Raw genomic sequence first — 19,920 nt, 5'->3', positions numbered from 1 at the left:
TCAGCCTCAGTGCCTCCTCTGCCAGTGCCATGCTCATGGCTGCTGGCTGTGCTTCTGAGATCACAGCAGCCTGAATGCCTCCTAGGCCAGTGGCAGGCTTATGGCTGCTGGCTGTGATTGTGAGGTCACAGAAGCCTCAGTGCCTCCTCTGCCAGTGGCAGTCTCATGGCTGCTGGCTGTGCTTGTGAGGTCACAGCAGCCTCAGTGCCTCTCAAGCCAGTATCATGCTCATGGCTGCTGGCTGTGCTTGTGAGGTCACAGCAGCCTGAATGCCTCCAAGACCAGTATCAGGGTCATGGCTGCTGGCTGTGCTTGTGAGGTCACAGCAGACTCAGTGCCTGCTAGGTTATCTCCAGTGCCCCCTGCTGGCTGTGTTGTGAGGTCACAGCAGCCTCAGTGGCTCCTCTGCCAGTGTCAGGCTCATGGCTGCTGGCTGTGCTTGTGAGGTCACAGCAGACTCAGTGTCTCTGTGGATAGTGCCATGCTCATGGCTGCTGGCTGTGCTTTTGAGGTCACAGCAGACTCAGTGCCTCTCAGGCCAGTATCAGGCTCATGGCTGCTGGCTGTGCTTGTGACGTCACAGCAGCCTGAGTGCCTCCTAGGCCAGTGGCAGGCTCATGGCTGCTGGTTGTGCTTGTGACGTCACAGCAGCCTCATTGCCTCTGAGGTCAGTGGCAGTCTCATGGCTGCTGGCTGTGCTTGTGAGGTCACAGCAGCCTCAGTGCCTCCTAGGTTAATGTCCATCACCCCCTACTGGCTGTGCTTTTGAGGTCACAGCAGACTCAGTGCCTCATAGTTTAGTGTCCAATGCCCCCTGCTGGCTCTGCTTGTGAGGTCACAGCAGACTCAGTGCCTCTCAGGCCAGCATCAGGCTCATGGCTGCTGGCTGTGCTTGTGAGGTCACAGCAGCCTGAATGCCTCCTAGACCAGTGTCAGGGTCATGGCTGCTGGCTGTGCTTCTGAGGTCACAGCAGCCTGAATGCCTCCTATGCCAGTGGCAGGCTCATGGCTGCTGGCTGTGATTGTGAGGTCACAGCAGCCTCAGTGCCTCATAGTTTAGTGTCCAGCGTCCCCTGGTGTCTCTGCTTGTGAGGTCACAGCAGCCTCAGTGATTCCCAGGCCAAAATCAGGCTCATGGCTGCTGGCTGGGATTGTGACGTCACAGCAGCCTCAGTGCCTCCTCTGCCAGTGCCATGCTCATGGCTGCTGGCTGTGCTTCTGAGATCACAGCAGCCTGAGTGCCTCCTAGGCCCGTGGCAGGCTCATGGCTGCTGGCTGTGCTTGTGACGTCACAGCAGCCTCAGTGCCTCTGAGGCCAGTGGCAGTCTCATGGCTGCTGGCTGTGCTTGTGACGTCACAGAAGCCTCAGTGCCTCTGAGGCCAGTGGCAGTCTCATGGCTGCTGGCTGTGCTTGAGAGGTCACAGGAGACTCAGTGCCTCCTAGGTTAGTCTCCATCACCCCCTACTGGCTCTGCTTGTGAGGTCACAGCAGCCTCAGTGCCTGCTAGGTTATCTCCAGTGCCCCCTGCTGGCTGTGTTGTGAGGTCACAGCAGCCTCAGTGGCTCCTCTGCCAGTGTCAGGCTCATGGCTGCTGGCTGTGCTTGTGAGGTCACAGCAGACTCAGTGTCTCTGTGGATAGTGCCATGCTCATGGCTGCTGGCTGTGCTTTTGAGGTCACAGCAGACTCAGTGCCTCTCAGGCCAGTATCAGGCTCATGGCTGCTGGCTGTGCTTGTGACGTCACAGCAGCCTGAGTGCCTCCTAGGCCAGTGGCAGGCTCATGGCTGCTGGTTGTGCTTGTGACGTCACAGCAGCCTCAGTGCCTCTGAGGCCAGTGGCAGTCTCATGGCTGCTGGCTGTGCTTGTGAGGTCACAGAAGCCTCAGTGCCTCTGAGGCCAGTGGCAGGCTCATGGCTGCTGGCTGTGCTTGTGAGGTCACAGCAGACTCAGTGCCTCCTAGGTTAGTGTCCATCACCCCCTACTGGCTGTGCTTGTGAGGTCACAGCAGACTCAGTGCCTCATACTTTAGTGTCCAGCTCCCCCTGCTGGCTCTGCTTGTGAGGTCACAGCAGACTCAGCGCCTTCCAGGCCAGTATCAGGCTCATGGCTGCTGGCTGTGCTTGTGACGTCACAGCAGCCTCAGTGGCTCCTCTGCCAGTGCCATGCTCATGGCTGCTGGCTGTGCTTGTGAGGTCACAGCAGCCTCAGTGCCTCTCAGGCCAATATCAGGCTCATGGCTGCTGGCTGTGCTTGTGAGGTCACAGCAGCCTGAATGCCTCCTAGACCAGTGTCAGGGTCATGGCTGCTGGCTGTGCTTCTGAGGTCACAGCAGCCTGAATGCCTCCTATGCCAGTGGCAGGCTCCTGGCTGCTGGCTGTGCTTGTGACGTCACAGCAGCCTCAGTGCCTCCGAGGCCAGTGGCAGTCTCATGGCTGCTGGCTGTGATTGTGAGGTCACAGCAGACTCAGTGCCTCCTAGGTTAATGTCCATCACCCCCTACTGGCTGGGATTGTGACGTCACAGCAGACTCAGTGCCTCATAGTTTAGTGTCCAGCGCCCCCTGCTGGCTCTGATTGTGAGGTCACAGCAGACTCAGTGCCTCACAGGCCAGCATCAGGCTCATGGCTGCTGGCTCTGCTTGTGAGGTCACAGCAGCCTGCATGCCTCCTAGACCAGTGTCAGGGTCATGGCTGCTGGCTGTGCTTCTGAGGTCACAGCAGCCTGAATGCCTCCTATGCCAGTGGCAGGCTCATGGCTGCTGGCTGTGATTGTGAGGTCACAGCAGCCTCAGTGCCTCATAGTTTAGTGTCCAGCGTCCCCTGGTGTCTCTGCTTGTGAGGTCACAGCAGCCTCAGTGATTCCCAGGCCAAAATCAGGCTCATGGCTGCTGGCTATGCTTGTGACGTCACAGCAGCCTCAGTGCCTCTGAGGCCAGTGGCCGTCTCATGGCTGCTGGCTGTGCTTGTGAGGTCACAGCAGCCTCAGTGCCTCCTAGGTTAGTGTCCATCGCCCCCTACTGGCTGTGCTTGTGAGGTCACAGCAGACTCAGTGCCTCATAGTTTAGTGTCCAGCGTCCCCTGCTGCCTCTGCTTGTGAGATCACAGCAGACTCAGTGCCTCAAAAGTTAGTGTCCAGCGCCCCCTGCTGGCTGTGCTTGTGACGTCACAGCAGCCCCAGTGCCTCATACCCCAGCATCAGGCTCATGGCTGCTGGCTGTGCTTGTGACGTCACAGCAGCCTCAGTGGCTCCTCTGCCAGTGCCATGCTCATGGCTGCTGGCTGTGCTTCTGAGATCACAGCAGCCTGAATGCCTCCTAGGCCAGTGGCAGGCTTATGGCTGCTGGCTGTGATTGTGAGGTCACAGAAGCCTCAGTGCCTCTGAGGCCAGTGGCAGTCTCATGGCTGCTGGCTGTGCTTGTGACGTCACAGCAGCCTCAGTGCCTCTCAAGCCACTATCATGCTCATGGCTGCTGGCTGTGCTTGTGAGGTCACAGCAGCCTGAATGCCTCCAAGACCAGTATCAGGGTCATGGCTGCTGGCTGTGCTTGTGAGGTCACAGCAGACTCAGTGCCTGCTAGGTTATCTCCAGTGCCCCCTGCTGGCTGTGTTGTGAGGTCACAGCAGCCTCAGTGGCTCCTCTGCCAGTGTCAGGCTCATGGCTGCTGGCTGTGCTTGTGAGGTCACAGCAGACTCAGTGTCTCTGTGGATAGTGCCATGCTCATGGCTGCTGGCTGTGCTTTTGAGGTCACAGCAGACTCAGTGCCTCTCAGGCCAGTATCAGGCTCATGGCTGCTGGCTGTGCTTGTGACGTCACAGCAGCCTGAGTGCCTCCTAGGCCAGTGGCAGGCTCATGGCTGCTGGTTGTGCTTGTGACGTCACAGCAGCCTCATTGCCTCTGAGGTCAGTGGCAGTCTCATGGCTGCTGGCTGTGCTTGTGAGGTCACAGCAGCCTCAGTGCCTCCTAGGTTAATGTCCATCACCCCCTACTGGCTGTGCTTGTGAGGTCACAGCAGACTCAGTGCCTCATAGTTTAGTGTCCAATGCCCCCTGCTGGCTCTGCTTGTGAGGTCACAGCAGACTCAGTGCCTCTCAGGCCAGCATCAGGCTCATGGCTGCTGGCTGTGCTTGTGAGGTCACAGCAGCCTGAATGCCTCCTAGACCAGTGTCAGGGTCATGGCTGCTGGCTGTGCTTCTGAGGTCACAGCAGCCTGAATGCCTCCTATGCCAGTGGCAGGCTCATGGCTGCTGGCTGTGATTGTGAGGTCACAGCAGCCTCAGTGCCTCATAGTTTAGTGTCCAGCGTCCCCTGGTGTCTCTGCTTGTGAGGTCACAGCAGCCTCAGTGATTCCCAGGCCAAAATCAGGCTCATGGCTGCTGGCTGGGATTGTGACGTCACAGCAGCCTCAGTGCCTCCTCTGCCAGTGCCAGGCTCATGGCTGCTGGCTGTGCTTGTGACGTCACAGCAGCCTGAGTGCCTCCTAGGCCAGTGGCAGGCTCATGGCTGCTGGTTGTGCTTGTGACGTCACAGCAGCCTCAGTGCCTCTGAGGCCAGTGGCAGTCTCATGGCTGCTGGCTGTGCTTGTGAGGTCACAGAAGCCTCAGTGCCTCCTCTGCCAGTGGCAGGCTCATGGCTGCTGGCTGTGCTTGTGAGGTCACAGCAGCCTCAGTGCCTCCTAGGTTAGTGTCCATCACCCCCTACTGGCTGTGCTTGTGAGGTCACAGCAGACTCAGTGCCTCATACTTTAGTGTCCAGCTCCCCCTGCTGGCTCTGCTTGTGAGGTCACAGCAGACTCAGTGCCTCTCAGGCCAGTATCAGGCTCCTGGCTGCTGGCTGTGCTTGTGAGGTCACAGCAGCCTCAGTGTCTCTGTGGATAGTGCGATGTTCATGGCTGCTGGCTGTGCTTTTGAGGTCACAGCAGCCTCAGTGCCTCTCAGGCCAATATCAGGCTCATGGCTGCTGGCTGTGCTTGTGAGGTCACACAAACCTGAATGCCTCCTAGACCAGTGTCAGGGTCATGGCTGCTGGCTGTGCTTCTGAGGTCACAGCAGCCTGAATGCCTCCTATGCCAGTGGCAGGCTCCTGGCTGCTGGCTGTGCTTGTGACGTCACAGCAGCCTCAGTGCCTCATAGTTTAGTGTCCAGCGTCCCCTGGTGTCTCTGCTTGTGAGGTCACAGCAGCCTCAGTGATTCCCAGGCCAAAATCAGGCTCATGGCTGCTGGCTATGCTTGTGAGTTCACAGCAGCCTCAGTGCCTCTGAGGCCAGTGGCAGTCTCATGGCTGCTGGCTGTGCTTGTGAGGTCACAGCAGCCTCAGTGCCTCCTAGGTTAGTGTCCATCGCCCCCTACTGGCTGTGCTTGTGAGGTCACAGCAGACTCAGTGCCTCATAGTTTAGTGTCCAGCGCCCCCTGCTGCCTGTGCTTGTGAGGTCACAGCAGCCCCAGTGCCTCATACCCCAGCATCAGGCTCATGGCTGCTGGCTGTGTTTGTGACGTCACAGCAGCCTCAGTGCCTCTGAGGCCAGTGGCAGTCTCATGGCTGCTGGCTGTGCTTGTGACGTCACAGCAGCCTCAGTGCCTCTCAAGCCACTATCACGCTCATGGCTGCTGGCTGTGCTTGTGAGGTCACAGCAGACTCAGTGTCTCTGTGGATAGTGCCATGCTCATGGCTGCTGGCTGTGCTTTTGAGGTCACAGCAGACTCAGTGCCTCTCAGGCCAGTATCAGGCTCATGGCTGCTGGCTGTGCTTGTGACCTCACAGCAGCCTGAATGCCTCCTAGACCAGTGTCAGGCTCATGGCTGCTGGTTGTGCTTGTGACGTCACAGCAGCCTCAGTGCCTCTGAGGCCAGTGGCAGTCTCATGGCTGCTGGCTGTGCTTTTGAGGTCACAGAAGCCTCAGTGCCTCCTCTGCCAGTGGCAGGCTCATGGCTGCTGGCTGTGATTGTGAGGTCACAGCAGCCTCAGTGCCTCCTAGGTTAGTGTCCATCACCCCCTACTGGCTGTGTTTGTGAGGTCACAGCAGACTCAGTGCCTCATAGTTTAGTGTCCAGCGTCCCCTGCTGGCTCTGCTTGTGAGGTCACAACAACTCAGCGCCTTCCAGGCCAGTATCAGGCTCATGGCTGCTGGCTGTGCTTGTGAGGTCACAGCAGCCTCAGTGCCTCTCAGGCCAATATCAGGCTCATGGCTGCTGGCTGTGCTTGTGACGTCACAGCAGCCTGAATGCCTCCTAGACCAGTGTCAGGGTCATGGCTGCTGGCTGTGCTTCTGAGGTCACAGCAGCCTGAATGCCTCCTATGCCAGTGGCAGGCTCATGGCTGCTGGCTGTTCTTGTGACGTCACAGCAGCCTCAGTGCCTCTGAGGCCAGTGGCAGTCTCATGGCTGCTGGCTGTGCTTGTGAGGTCACAGAAGCCTCAGTGCCTCTGATGCCAGTGGCAGGCTCATGGCTGCTGGCTGTGATTGTGATGTCACAGCAGACTCAGTGGCTCCTAGGTTAGTGTCCATCGCCCCCTACTGGCTGTGCTTGTGAGGTCACAGCAGACTCAGTGCCTCATAGTTTAGTGTCCAGCGTCCCCTGCTGGCTCTGCTTGTGAGATCACAGCAGACTCAGTGCCTCAATAGTTAGTGTCCAGCGCCCCCTGCTGGCTCTGCTTGTGAGGTCACAGCAGCCTCAGTGCCTCTCAGGCCAGCATCAGGCTCATGGCTGCTGGCTGTGATTGTGAGGTCACGGCAGCCTCAGTGCCTCATACTTTAGTGTCCAGCGACCTCTGGTGTCTCTGCTTGTGAGGTCACAGCAGCCTCAGTGATTCCCAGGCCAAAATCAGGCTCATGGCTGCTGGCTATGCTTGTGACGTCACAGCAGCCTCAGTGCCTCATACCCCAGCATCAGGCTCATGGCTGCTGGCTGTGCTTGTGACGTCACAGCAGCCTCAGTGCCTCCTCTGCCAGTGCCATGCTCATGTCTGCTGGCTGTGCTTCTGAGATCACAGCAGCCTGAATGCCTCCTAGGCCAGTGGCAGGCTTATGGCTGCTGGCTGTGATTGTGAGGTCACAGCAGCCTCAGTGCCTGCTCTGCCAGCGGCAGTCTCATGGCTGCTGGCTGTGCTTGTGAGGTCACAGCAGCCTCAGTGCCTCTCAAGCCAGTATCATGCTCATGGCTGCTGGCTGTGCTTGTGAGGTCACAGCAGCCTGAATGCCTCCAAGACCAGTATCAGGGTCATGGCTGCTGGCTGTGCTTGTGAGGTCACAGCAGACTCAGTGCCTGCTAGGTTATCTCCAGTGCCCCCTGCTGGCTGTGTTGTGAGGTCACAGCAGCCTCAGTGGCTCCTCTGCCAGTGTCAGGCTCATGGCTGCTGGCTGTGCTTGTGAGGTCACAGCAGACTCAGTGTCTCTGTGGATAGTGCCATGCTCATGGCTGCTGGCTGTGCTTTTGAGGTCACAGCAGACTCAGTGCCTCTCAGGCCAGTATCAGGCTCATGGCTGCTGGCTGTGCTTGTGACGTCACAGCAGCCTGATTGCCTCCTAGGACAGTGGCAGGCTCATGGCTGCTGGTTGTGCTTGTGACGTCACAGCAGCCTCAGTGCCTCTGAGGCCAGTGCCATGCTCATGGCTGCTGGCTGTGCTTGTGAGGTCACAGAAGCCTCAGTGCCTCCTCTGCCAGTGGCAGGCTCATGGCTGCTGGCTGTGCTTGTGAGGTCACAGCAGCCTCAGTGCCTCCTAGGTTAGTGTACATCACCCCCTACTGGCTGTGCTTGTGAGGTCACAGCAGACTCAGTGCCTCATACTTTAGTGTCCAGCTCCCCCTGCTGGCTCTGCTTGTGAGGTCACAGCAGACTCAGCGCCTTCCAGGCCAGTATCAGGCTCCTGGCTGCTGGCTGTGCTTGTGACGTCACAGCAGCCTCAGTGCCTCCTCTGCCAGTGCCATGCTCATGGCTGCTGGCTGTGCTTGTGAGGTCACAGTAGCCTCAGTGCCTCTCAGGCCAATATCAGGCTCATGGCTGCTGGCTCTGCTTGTGAGGTCACAGCAGCCTGAATGCCTCCTAGACCAGTGTCAGGGTCATGGCTGCTGGCTGTGCTTCTGAGGACACAGCAGCCTGAATGCCTCCTATGCCAGTGGCAGGCTCCTGGCTGCTGGCTATGCTTGTGACGTCACAGCAGCCTCATTGCCTCTGAGGTCAGTGGCAGTCTCATGGCTGCTGGCTGTGCTTGTGAGGTCACAGCAGCCTCAGTGCCTCCTAGGTTAATGTCCATCACCCCCTACTGGCTGTGCTTGTGAGGTCACAGCAGACTCAGTGCCTCATAGTTTAGTGTCCAGCTCCCCCTGCTGGCTCTGCTTGTGAGGTCACAGCAGCCTCAGTGCCTCTCAGGCCAGCATCAGGCTCATGGCTGCTGGCTGTGCTTGTGAGGTCACAGCAGCCTGAATGCCTCCTAGACCAGTGTCAGGGTCATGGCTGCTGGCTGTGCTTCTGAGGTCACAGCAGCCTGAATGCCTCCTATGCCAGTGGCAGGCTCCTGGCTGCTGGCTGTGATTGTGAGGTCACAGCAGCCTCAGTGCCTCATAGTTTAGTGTCCAGCGTCCCCTGGTGTCTCTGCTTGTGAGGTCACAGCAGCCTCAGTGATTCCCAGGCCAAAATCAGGCTCCTGGCTGCTGGCTATGCTTGTGACGTCACAGCAGCCTCAGTGCCTCTGAGGCCAGTGGCAGTCTCATGGCTGCTGGCTGTGCTTGTGACGTCACAGCAGCCTCAGTGCCTCCTAGGTTAGTGTCCATCGCCCCCTACTGGCTGTGCTTGTGAGGTCACAGCAGACTCAGTGCCTCAATAGTTAGTGTCCAGCGCCCCCTGCTGGCTCTGCTTGTGAGGTCACAGCAGACTCAGTGCCTCTCAGGCCAGTATCAGGCTCATGGCTGCTGGCTGTGCTTGTGACGTCACAGCAGCCTCAGTGCCTCCTCTGCCAGTGCCATGCTCATGGCTGCTGGCTGTGCTTCTGAGATCACAGCAGCCTGAATGCCTCCTAGGCCAGTGGCAGGCTTATGGCTGCTGGCTGTGCTTGTGAGGTCACAGTAGCCTCAGTGCCTCTCAGGCCAATATCAGGCTCATGGCTGCTGGCTCTGCTTGTGAGGTCACAGCAGCCTGAATGCCTCCTAGACCAGTGTCAGGGTCATGGCTGCTGGCTGTGCTTCTGAGGACACAGCAGCCTGAATGCCTCCTATGCCAGTGGCAGGCTCCTGGCTGCTGGCTATGCTTGTGACGTCACAGCAGCCTCATTGCCTCTGAGGTCAGTGGCAGTCTCATGGCTGCTGGCTGTTCTTGTGAGGTCACAGCAGCCTCAGTGCCTCCTAGGTTAATGTCCATCACCCCCTACTGGCTGTGCTTGTGAGGTCACAGCAGACTCAGTGCCTCATAGTTTAGTGTCCAGCTCCCCCTGCTGGCTCTGCTTGTGAGGTCACAGCAGCCTTAGTGCCTCTCAGGCCAGCATCAGGCTCATGGCTGCTGGCTGTGCTTGTGACGTCACAGCAGCCTGAATGCCTCCTAGACCAGTGTCAGGGTCATGGCTGCTGGCTGTGCTTCTGAGGTCACAGCAGCCTGAATGCCTCCTATGCCAGTGGCAGGCTCATGGCTGCTGGCTGTGATTGTGAGGTCACAGCAGCCTCAGTGCCTCATACTTTAGTGTCCAGCGTCCCCTGGTGTCTCTGCTTGTGAGGTCACAGCAGCCTCAGTGATTCCCAGGCCAAAATCAGGCTCCTGGCTGCTGGCTATGCTTGTGAGGTCACAGCAGCCTCAGTGCCTCTGAGGCCAGTGGCAGTCTCATGGCTGCTGGCTGTGCTTGTGACGTCACAGCAGCCTCAGTGCCTCCTAGGTTAGTGTCCATCGCCCCCTACTGGCTGTGCTTGTGAGGTCACAGCAGACTCAGTGCCTCATACTTTAGTGTCCAGCTCCCCCTGCTGGCTCTGCTTGTGAGGTCACAGCAGACTCAGTGCCTCTCAGGCCAGTATCAGGCTCATGGCTGCTGGCTGTGCTTGTGACGTCACAGCAGCCTGAATGCCTCCTAGACCAGTGTCAGGGTCATGGCTGCTGGCTGTGCTTCTGAGGTCACAGCAGCCTGAATGCCTCCTATGCCAGTGGCAGGCTCCTGGCTGCTGGCTATGCTTGTGACGTCACAGCAGCCTCATTACATCTGAGGTCAGTGGCAGTCTCATGGCTGCTGGCTGTGCTTGTGAGGTCACAGCAGCCTCAGTGCCTCCTAGGTTAATGTCCATCACCCCCTACTGGCTGTGCTTGTGAGGTCACAGCAGACTCAGTGCCTCATAGTTTAGTGTCTAATGCCCCCTGCTGGCTCTGCTTGTGAGGTCACAGCAGCCTCAGTGCCTCTCAGGCCAGCATCAGGCTCATGGCTGCTGGCTGTGCTTGTGACGTCACAGCAGCCTGAATGCCTCCTAGACCAGTTTCAGGGTCATGGCTGCTGGCTGTGCTTCTGAGGTCACAGCAGCCTGAATGCCTCCTATGCCAGTGGCAGGCTCATGGCTGCTGGCTGTGATTGTGAGGTCACAGCAGCCTCAGGGCCTCATAGTTTAGTGTCCAGCGTCCCCTGGTGTCTCTGCTTGTGAGGTCACAGCAGCCTCAGTGATTCCCAGGCCAAAATCAGGCTCCTGGCTGCTGGCTATGCTTGTGACGTCACAGCAGCCTCAGTGCCTCATACCCCAGCATCAGGCTCATGGCTGCTGGCTGTGCTTGTGAGGTCACAGCAGCCTGAATGCCTCCAAGACCAGTGTCAGGGTCATGGCTGCTGGCTGTGCTTCTGAGGTCACAGCAGCCTGAATGCCTCCTATGCCAGTGGCAGGCTCCTGGCTGCTGGCTATGCTTGTGACGTCACAGCAGCCTCTTTGCCTCTGAGGTCAGTGGCAGTCTCATGGCTGCTGGCTGTGCTTGTGAGGTCACAGCAGCCTCAGTGCCTCCTAGGTTAATGTCCATCACCCCCTACTGGCTGTGCTTGTGAGGTCACAGCAGACTCAGTGCCTCATAGTTTAGTGTCCAATGCCCCCTGCTGGCTCTGCTTGTGAGGTCACAGCAGCCTCAGTGATTCCCAGGCCAAAATCAGGCTCCTGGCTGCTGGCTATGCTTGTGACGTCACAGCAGCCTCAGTGCCTCTGAGGCCAGTGGCAGTCTCATGGCTGCTGGCTGTGCTTGTGACGTCACAGCAGCCTCAGTGCCTCCTAGGTTAGTGTCCATCGCCCCCTACTGGCTGTGCTTGTGATGTCACAGCAGACTCAGTGCCTCAATAGTTAGTGTCCAGCGCCCCCTGCTGGCTCTGCTTGTGAGGTCACAGCAGACTCAGTGCCTCTCAGGCCAGTATCAGGCTCATGGCTGCTGGCTGTGCTTGTGACGTCACAGCAGCCTCAGTGCCTCCTCTGCCAGTGCCATGCTCATGGCTGCTGGCTGTGCTTCTGAGATCACAGCAGCCTGAATGCCTCCTAGGCCAGTGGCAGGCTTATGGCTGCTGGCTGTGCTTGTGAGGTCACAGTAGCCTCAGTGCCTCTCAGGCCAATATCAGGCTCATGGCTGCTGGCTCTGCTTGTGAGGTCACAGCAGCCTGAATGCCTCCTAGACCAGTGTCAGGGTCATGGCTGCTGGCTGTGCTTCTGAGGACACAGCAGCCTGAATGCCTCCTATGCCAGTGGCAGGCTCCTGGCTGCTGGCTATGCTTGTGACGTCACAGCAGCCTCATTGCCTCTGAGGTCAGTGGCAGTCTCATGGCTGCTGGCTGTTCTTGTGAGGTCACAGCAGCCTCAGTGCCTCCTAGGTTAATGTCCATCACCCCCTACTGGCTGTGCTTGTGAGGTCACAGCAGACTCAGTGCCTCATAGTTTAGTGTCCAGCTCCCCCTGCTGGCTCTGCTTGTGAGGTCACAGCAGCCTTAGTGCCTCTCAGGCCAGCATCAGGCTCATGGCTGCTGGCTGTGCTTGTGACGTCACAGCAGCCTGAATGCCTCCTAGACCAGTGTCAGGGTCATGGCTGCTGGCTGTGCTTCTGAGGTCACAGCAGCCTGAATGCCTCCTATGCCAGTGGCAGGCTCATGGCTGCTGGCTGTGATTGTGAGGTCACAGCAGCCTCAGTGCCTCATACTTTAGTGTCCAGCGTCCCCTGGTGTCTCTGCTTGTGAGGTCACAGCAGCCTCAGTGATTCCCAGGCCAAAATCAGGCTCCTGGCTGCTGGCTATGCTTGTGAGGTCACAGCAGCCTCAGTGCCTCTGAGGCCAGTGGCAGTCTCATGGCTGCTGGCTGTGCTTGTGACGTCACAGCAGCCTCAGTGCCTCCTAGGTTAGTGTCCATCGCCCCCTACTGGCTGTGCTTGTGAGGTCACAGCACACTCAGTGCCTCATACTTTAGTGTCCAGCTCCCCCTGCTGGCTCTGCTTGTGAGGTCACAGCAGACTCAGTGCCTCTCAGGCCAGTATCAGGCTCATGGCTGCTGGCTGTGCTTGTGACGTCACAGCAGCCTGAATGCCTCCTAGACCAGTGTCAGGGTCATGGCTGCTGGCTGTGCTTCTGAGGTCACAGCAGCCTGAATGCCTCCTATGCCAGTGGCAGGCTCCTGGCTGCTGGCTATGCTTGTGACGTCACAGCAGCCTCATTACATCTGAGGTCAGTGGCAGTCTCATGGCTGCTGGCTGTGCTTGTGAGGTCACAGCAGCCTCAGTGCCTCCTAGGTTAATGTCCATCACCCCCTACTGGCTGTGCTTGTGAGGTCACAGCAGACTCAGTGCCTCATAGTTTAGTGTCTAATGCCCCCTGCTGGCTCTGCTTGTGAGGTCACAGCAGCCTCAGTGCCTCTCAGGCCAGCATCAGGCTCATGGCTGCTGCCTGTGCTTGTGACGTCACAGCAGCCTGAATGCCTCCTAGACCAGTTTCAGGGTCATGGCTGCTGGCTGTGCTTCTGAGGTCACAGCAGCCTGAATGCCTCCTATGCCAGTGGCAGGCTCATGGCTGCTGGCTGTGATTGTGAGGTCACAGCAGCCTCAGGGCCTCATAGTTTAGTGTCCAGCGTCCCCTGGTGTCTCTGCTTGTGAGGTCACAGCAGCCTCAGTGATTCCCAGGCCAAAATCAGGCTCCTGGCTGCTGGCTATGCTTGTGACGTCACAGCAGCCTCAGTGCCTCATACCCCAGCATCAGGCTCATGGCTGCTGGCTGTGCTTGTGAGGTCACAGCAGCCTGAATGCCTCCAAGACCAGTGTCAGGGTCATGGCTGCTGGCTGTGCTTCTGAGGTCACAGCAGCCTGAATGCCTCCTATGCCAGTGGCAGGCTCCTGGCTGCTGGCTATGCTTGTGACGTCACAGCAGCCTCTTTGCCTCTGAGGTCAGTGGCAGTCTCATGGCTGCTGGCTGTGCTTGTGAGGTCACAGCAGCCTCAGTGCCTCCTAGGTTAATGTCCATCACCCCCTACTGGCTGTGCTTGTGAGGTCACAGCAGACTCAGTGCCTCATAGTTTAGTGTCCAATGCCCCCTGCTGGCTCTGCTTGTGAGGTCACAGCAGCCTCAGTGCCTCTCAGGCCAGCATCAGGCTCATGGCTGCTGGCTGTGCTTGTGAGGTCACAGCAGCCTGAATGCCTCCTAGACCAGTGTCAGGGTCATGGCTGCTGGCTGTGCTTCTGAGGTCACAGCAGCCTGAATGCCTCCTATGCCAGTGGCAGGCTCATGGCTGCTGGCTGTGATTGTGAGGTCACAGCAGCCTCAGTGCCTCATACTTTAGTGTCCAGCGTCCCCTGGTGTCTCTGCTTGTGAGGTCACAGCAGCCTCAGTGATTCCCAGGCCAAAATCAGGCTCATGGCTGCTGGCTATGCTTGTGACGTCACAGCAGCCTCAGTGCCTCATACCCCAGCGTCAGGCTCATGGCTGCTGGCTGTGCTTGTGACGTCACAGCAGCCTCAGTGCCTCCTCTGCCAGTGCCATGCTCATGGCTGCTGGCTGTGCTTCTGAGATCACAGCAGCCTGTATGCCTCCTAGGCCAGTGGCAGGCTTATGGCTGCTGGCTGTGCTTGTGAGGTCACAGAAGCCTCAGTGCCTCCTCTGCCAGTGGCAGTCTCATGGTTGCTGGCTGTGCTTGTGAGGTCACAGCAGCCTCAGTGCCTCTCAAGCCAGTATCATGCTCATGGCTGCTGGCTGTGCTTGTGAGGTCACAGCAGCCTGAATGCCTCCAAGACCAGTATCAGGGTCATGGCTGCTGGCTGTGCTTGTGAGGTCACAGCAGACTCAGTGCCTGCTAGGTTATCTCCAGTGCCCACTGCTGGCTGTGTTGTGAGGTCACAGCAGCCTCAGTGGCTCCTCTGCCAGTGTCAGGCTCATGGCTGCTGGCTGTGCTTGTGACGTCACAGCAGACTCAGTGTCTCTGTGGATAGTGCCATGCTCATGGCTGCTGGCTGTGCTTTTGAGGTCACAGCAGAGTCAGTGCCTCTCAGGCCAGTATCAGGCTCATGGCTGCTGGCTGTGCTTGTGACGTCACAGCAGCCTGATTGCCTCCTAGGACAGTGGCAGGCTCATGGCTGCTGGCTGTGCTTGTGACGTCACAGCAGCCTCAGTGCCTCTGAGGCCAGTGGCAGTCTCATGGCTGCTGGCTGTGCTTGTGAGGTCACAGAAGCCTCAGTGCCTCCTCTGCCAGTGGCAGGCTCATGGCTGCTGGCTGTGCTTGTGAGGTCACAGCAGCCTCAGTGCCTCCTAGGTTAGTGTCCATCACCCCCTACTGGCTGTGCTTGTGAGGTCACAGCAGACTCAGTGCCTCATACTTTAGTGTCCAGCTCCCCCTGCTGGCTCTGCTTGTGAGGTCACAGCAGCCTGAATGCCTCCTATGCCAGTGGCAGGCTCCTGGCTGCTGGCTATGCTTGTGACGTCACAGCAGCCTCAGTGCCTCTGAGGTCAGTGGCAGTCTCATGGCTGCTGGCTGTGCTTGTGAGGTCACAGCAGACTCAGTGCCTCCTAGGTTAATGTCCATCACCCCCTACTGGCTGTGCTTGTGAGGTCACAGCAGACTCAGTGCCTCATAGTTTAGTGTCCAATGCCCCCTGCTGGCTCTGCTTGTGAGATCACAGCAGCCTCAGTGCCTCTCAGGCCAGCATCAGGCTCATGGCTGCTGGCTGTGCTTGTGAGGTCACAGCAGCCTGAATGCCTCCTAGACCAGTGTCAGGGTCATGGCTGCTGGCTGTGCTTCTGAGGTCACAGCAGCCTGAATGCCTCCTATGCCAGTGGCAGGCTCATGGCTGCTGGCTGTGATTGTGAGGTCACAGCAGCCTCAGTGCCTCATAGTTTAGTGTCCAGTGTCCCCTGGTGTCTCTGCTTGTGAGGTCACAGCAGCCTCAGTGATTCCCAGGCCAAAATCAGGCTCATGGCTGCTGGCTATGCTTGTGACGTCACAGCAGCCTCAGTGCCTCTGAGGCCAGTGGCAGTCTCATGGCTGCTGGCTGTGCTTCTGAGGTCACAGCAGCCTCAGTGCCTCCTAGGTTAGTGTCCATCGCCCCCTACTGGCTGTGCTTGTGAGGTCACAGCAGACTCAGTGCCTCATAGTTTAGTGTCCAGCGTCCCCTGCTGCCTCTGCTTGTGAGATCACAGCAGACTCAGTGCCTCATAGTGTAGTGTCCATCGCTCCCTGCTGGCTGTGCTTGTGAGGTCACAGCAGCCCCAGTGCCTCATACCCCAGCATCAGGCTCATGGCTGCTGGCTGTGCTTGTGAGGTCACAGCAGACTCAGTGCCTCCTCTGCCAGTGCCATGCTCATGGCTGCTGGCTGTGCTTCTGAGATCACAGCAGCCTGAATGCCTCCTAGGCCAGTGGCAGGCTTATGGCTGCTGGCTGTGATTGTGAGGTCACAGAAGCCTCAGTGCCTCTGAGGCCAGTGGCAGTCTCATGGCTGCTGGCTGTGCTTGTGACGTCACAGCAGCCTCAGTGCCTCTCAAGCCAGTATCATGCTCATGGCTGCTGGCTGTGATTGTGAGGTCACAGCAGCCTGAATGCCTCCAAGACCAGTATCAGGGTCATGGCTGCTGGCTGTGCTTCTGAGGTCACAGCAGCCTGAATGCCTCCTAGGCCTGTGGCAGGCTCATGGCTGCTGGCTATGATTGTGAGGTCACAGAAGCCTCAGTGCCTCAAAAGTTAGGGTCCTGGGTCCCCTGCTGCCTCTGCTTGTGAGGTCACAGCAGCCTCAGTGCCTCAAAAGTTAGTGTACAGCGCCCCCTGCTGGCTGTGCTTGTGAGGTCACACCAGCCTCAGTGCCTCCTCTGCCAGTGGCAGGCTCATGGCTGCTGGCTGGGATTGTGAGGTCACAGCAGACTCAGTGCCTCATAGTTTAGTGTCCAGCGTCCCCTGCTAGCTCTGCTTGTGAGGTCACAGCAGACTCAGTGCCTCAAAAGTTAGTGTACAGCGCCCCCTGCTGGCTGTGCTTGTGAGGTCACACCAGCCTCAGTGCCTCCTCTGCCAGTGGCAGGCTCATGGCTGCTGGGTGGGATTGTGAGGTCACAGCAGCCTCAGTGCCTCATAGTTCAGTGTCCAGCGTCCCCTGCTGGCTCAGCTTGTGAGGTCACAGCAGACTCAGTGCCTCATAGGTTAGTGTGCAGCGCCCCCTGCTGGCTGTGCTTGTGAACTCACAGCAGCCTGAATGCCTCCTAGACCAGTGTCAGGGCCATGGCTCCTGGCTGTGCTTGTGAGGTCACACAAGCCTGAATGCCTCCTATGCCATTGGCAGGCTCATGGCTGCTGGCTGGGATTGTGAGGTCACAGCAGACTCAGGGCCGCATAGTTTAGTGTCCAGCGTCCCCTGCTGGCTGTGTGTGTGAGTTCACAGCAGCCTCAGTGCCTCCCAGGCCAATATCAGGCTCATGGCTGCTGGCTGTGCTTGTGAGGTCACAGCAGACTCAGTGCCTTTCAGGCCAGTATCAGGCTCATGGCTGCTGGCTGTGCTTGTGAGGTCACAGCAGCCTGATTGCCTCCTAGGCCAGTGGCAGGCTCATGGCTGCTGGCTGTGCTTGTGACGTCACAGCAGCCTCAGTGCCTCTGAGGCCAGTGGCAGTCTCATGGCTGCTGGCTGTGCTTGTGAGGTCACAGAAGCCTCAGTGCCTCCTCTGCCAGTGGCAGGCTCATGGCTGCTGGCTGTGATTGTGAGGTCACAGCAGCCTCAGTGCCTCCTAGGTTAGTGTCCATCACCCCCTACTGGCTGTGCCTGTGAGGTCACAGCAGACTCAGTGCCTCATACTTTAGTGTCCAGCTCCCCCTGCTGGCTCTGCTTGTAAGGTCACAGCAGACTCAGCGCCTTCCAGGCCAGTATCAGGCTCATGGCTGCTGGCTGTGCTTGTGACGTCACAGCAGCCTCAGTGCCTCCTCTGCCAGTGCCATGCTCATGGCTGCTGGCTGTGCTTGTGAGGTCACAGCAGACTCAGTGCCTCTCAGGCCAATATCAGGCTCATGGCTGCTGGCTGTGCTTGTGAGGTCACAGCAGCCTGAATGCCTCCTAGGCCACTGGCAGGCTCATGGCTGCTGGCTGTGATTGTGAGGTCACAGCAGCCTGAATGCCTCCTATGCCAGTGGCAGGCTCCTGGCTGCTGGCTATGCTTGTGACGTCACAGCAGCCTCAGTGCCTCTGAGGTCAGTGGCAGTCTCATGGCTGCTGGCTGTGCTTGTGAGGTCACAGCAGCCTCAGTGCCTCCTAGGTTAATGTCCATCACCCCCTACTGGCTGTGCTTGTGAGGTCACAGCAGACTCAGTGCCTCATAGTTTAGTGTCCAGCGTCCCCTACTGGCTCAGCTTGTGAGGTCACAGCAGACTCAGTGCCTCAAAAGTTAGTGTGCAGCGCCCCCTGCTGGCTGTGTTTGTGAACTCACAGCAGCCTGAATGCCTCCTAGACCAGTGTCAGGGTCATGGCTGCTGGCTGTGCTTGTGAGGTCACACAAGCCTGAATGCCTCCTATGCCAGTGGCAGGCTCATGGCTGCTGGCTGGGATTGTGAGGTCACAGCAGACTCAGGGCCGCATAGTTTAGTGTCCAGCGTCCCCTGCTGGCTCTGCTTGTGAGGTCACAGCAGACTCAGTGCCTCCTAGGTTAGTGTCCATCGCCCCCTACTGGCTGTGCTTGTGAGTTCACAGCAGCCTCAGTGCCTCTCAGGCCAGTATCAGGCTCATGGCTGCTGGCTGTGCTTGTGACGTCACAGCAGCCTGATTGCTTCCTATGCCAGTGGCAGGCTCATGGCTGCTGGTTGTGCTTGTGACGTCACAGCAGCCTCAGTGCCTCTGAGGCCAGTGGCAGTCTCATGGCTGCTGGCTGTGCTTGTGAGGTCACAGAAGCCTCAGTGCCTCTGAGGCCAATATCAGGCTCATGGCTGCTGGCTGTGCTTGTGAGGTCACAGCAGCCTCAGTGCCTCTCAGGCCAATATCAGGCTCATGGCTGCTGGCTGTGCTTGTGAGGTCACAGCAGCCTGAATGCCTCCTAGACCAGTGTCAGGGTCATGGCTGCTGGCTGTGCTTCTGAGGTCACAGCAGCCTGAATGCCTCCTATGCCAGTGGCAGGCTCCTGGCTGCTGGCTATGCTTGTGACGTCACAGCAGCCTCAGTGCCTCTGAGGTCAGTGGCAGTCTCATGGCTGCTGGCTGTGCTTGTGAGGTCACAGCAGCCTCAGTGCCTCCTAGGTTAATGTCCATCACCCCCTACTGGCTGTGCTTGTGAGGTCACAGCAGACTCAGTGCCTCATAGTTTAGTGTCCAGCGCCCCCTGCTGGCTCTGCTTGTGAGGTTACAGCAGACTCAGTGCCTCACAGGCCAGCATCAGGCTCATGGCTGCTGGCTGTTCTTGTGACATCACAGCAGCCTCAGTGCCTCTTCTGCCAGTGCCATGCTCATGGCTGCTGGCTGTGCTTCTGAGGTCACAGCAGCCTGAATGCCTCCTAGGCCAGTGGCAGGCTCATGGCTGCTGGCTGTGCTTGTGACGTCACAGCAGCCTCAGTGCCTCTGAGGCCAGTGGCAGGCTCATGGCTGCTGGCTGTGCTTGTGAGGTCACAGAAGCCTCAGTGCCTCCTCTGCCAGTGGCAGGCTCATGGCTGCTGGCTGTGATTGTGAGGTCACAGCAGAGTCAGTGGCTCCTAGGTTAGTGTCCATCGCCCCCTACTGGCTGTGCTTGTGAGGTCACAGCAGACTCAGTGCCTCATAGTTTAGTGTCCAGCGTCCCCTGCTGGCTGTGCTTGTGAGATCACAGCAGACTCAGTGCCTCATACCCCAGCATCAGGCTCATGGCTGCTGGCTGTGCTTGTGAGGTCACAGCAGCCTCAGTGCCTCCTCTGCCAGTGCCATGCTCATGGCTGCTGGCTGTGCTTCTGAGATCACAGCAGCCTGAATGCCTCCTAGGCCAGTGGCAGGCTTATGGCTGCTGGCTGTGCTTGTGAGGTCACAGAAGCCTCAGTGCCTCCTCTGCCAGTGGCAGTCTCATGGCTGCTGGCTGTGCTTGTGAGGTCACAGCAGCCTCAGTGTCTATCAAGCCAGTATCATGCTCATGGCTGCTGGCTGTGCTTGTGAGGTCACAGCAGCCTGAATGCCTCCAAGACCAGTATCAGGGTCATGGCTGCTGGCTGTGCTTGTGAGGTCACAGCAGACTCAGTGGCTCCTAGGTTAGTGTCCATCGCCCCCTACTGGCTGTGCTTGTGAGGTTACAGCAGCCTCAGTGGCTCCTCTGCCAGTGTCAGGCTCATGGCTGCTGGCTGTGCTTGTGAGGTCACAGCAGCCTCAGTGCCTCTCAAGCCAGTATCATGCTCATGGCTGCTGGCTGTGCTTATGAGGTCACAGCAGCCTGAATGCCTCCAAGACCAGTATCAGGGTCATGGCTGCTGGCTGTGCTTGTGAGGTCACAGCAGACTCAGTGCCTGCTAGGTTATCTCCAGTGCCCCCTGCTGGCTGTGTTGTGAGGTCACAGC

The sequence above is a fragment of the Dromaius novaehollandiae genome, unplaced genomic scaffold (genome assembly GCF_036370855.1).
Source record: "Dromaius novaehollandiae isolate bDroNov1 unplaced genomic scaffold, bDroNov1.hap1 HAP1_SCAFFOLD_38, whole genome shotgun sequence".
NCBI lineage: Eukaryota > Metazoa > Chordata > Aves > Casuariiformes > Dromaiidae > Dromaius > Dromaius novaehollandiae.
Note: the sequence above shows the minus strand (reverse complement) of the source record.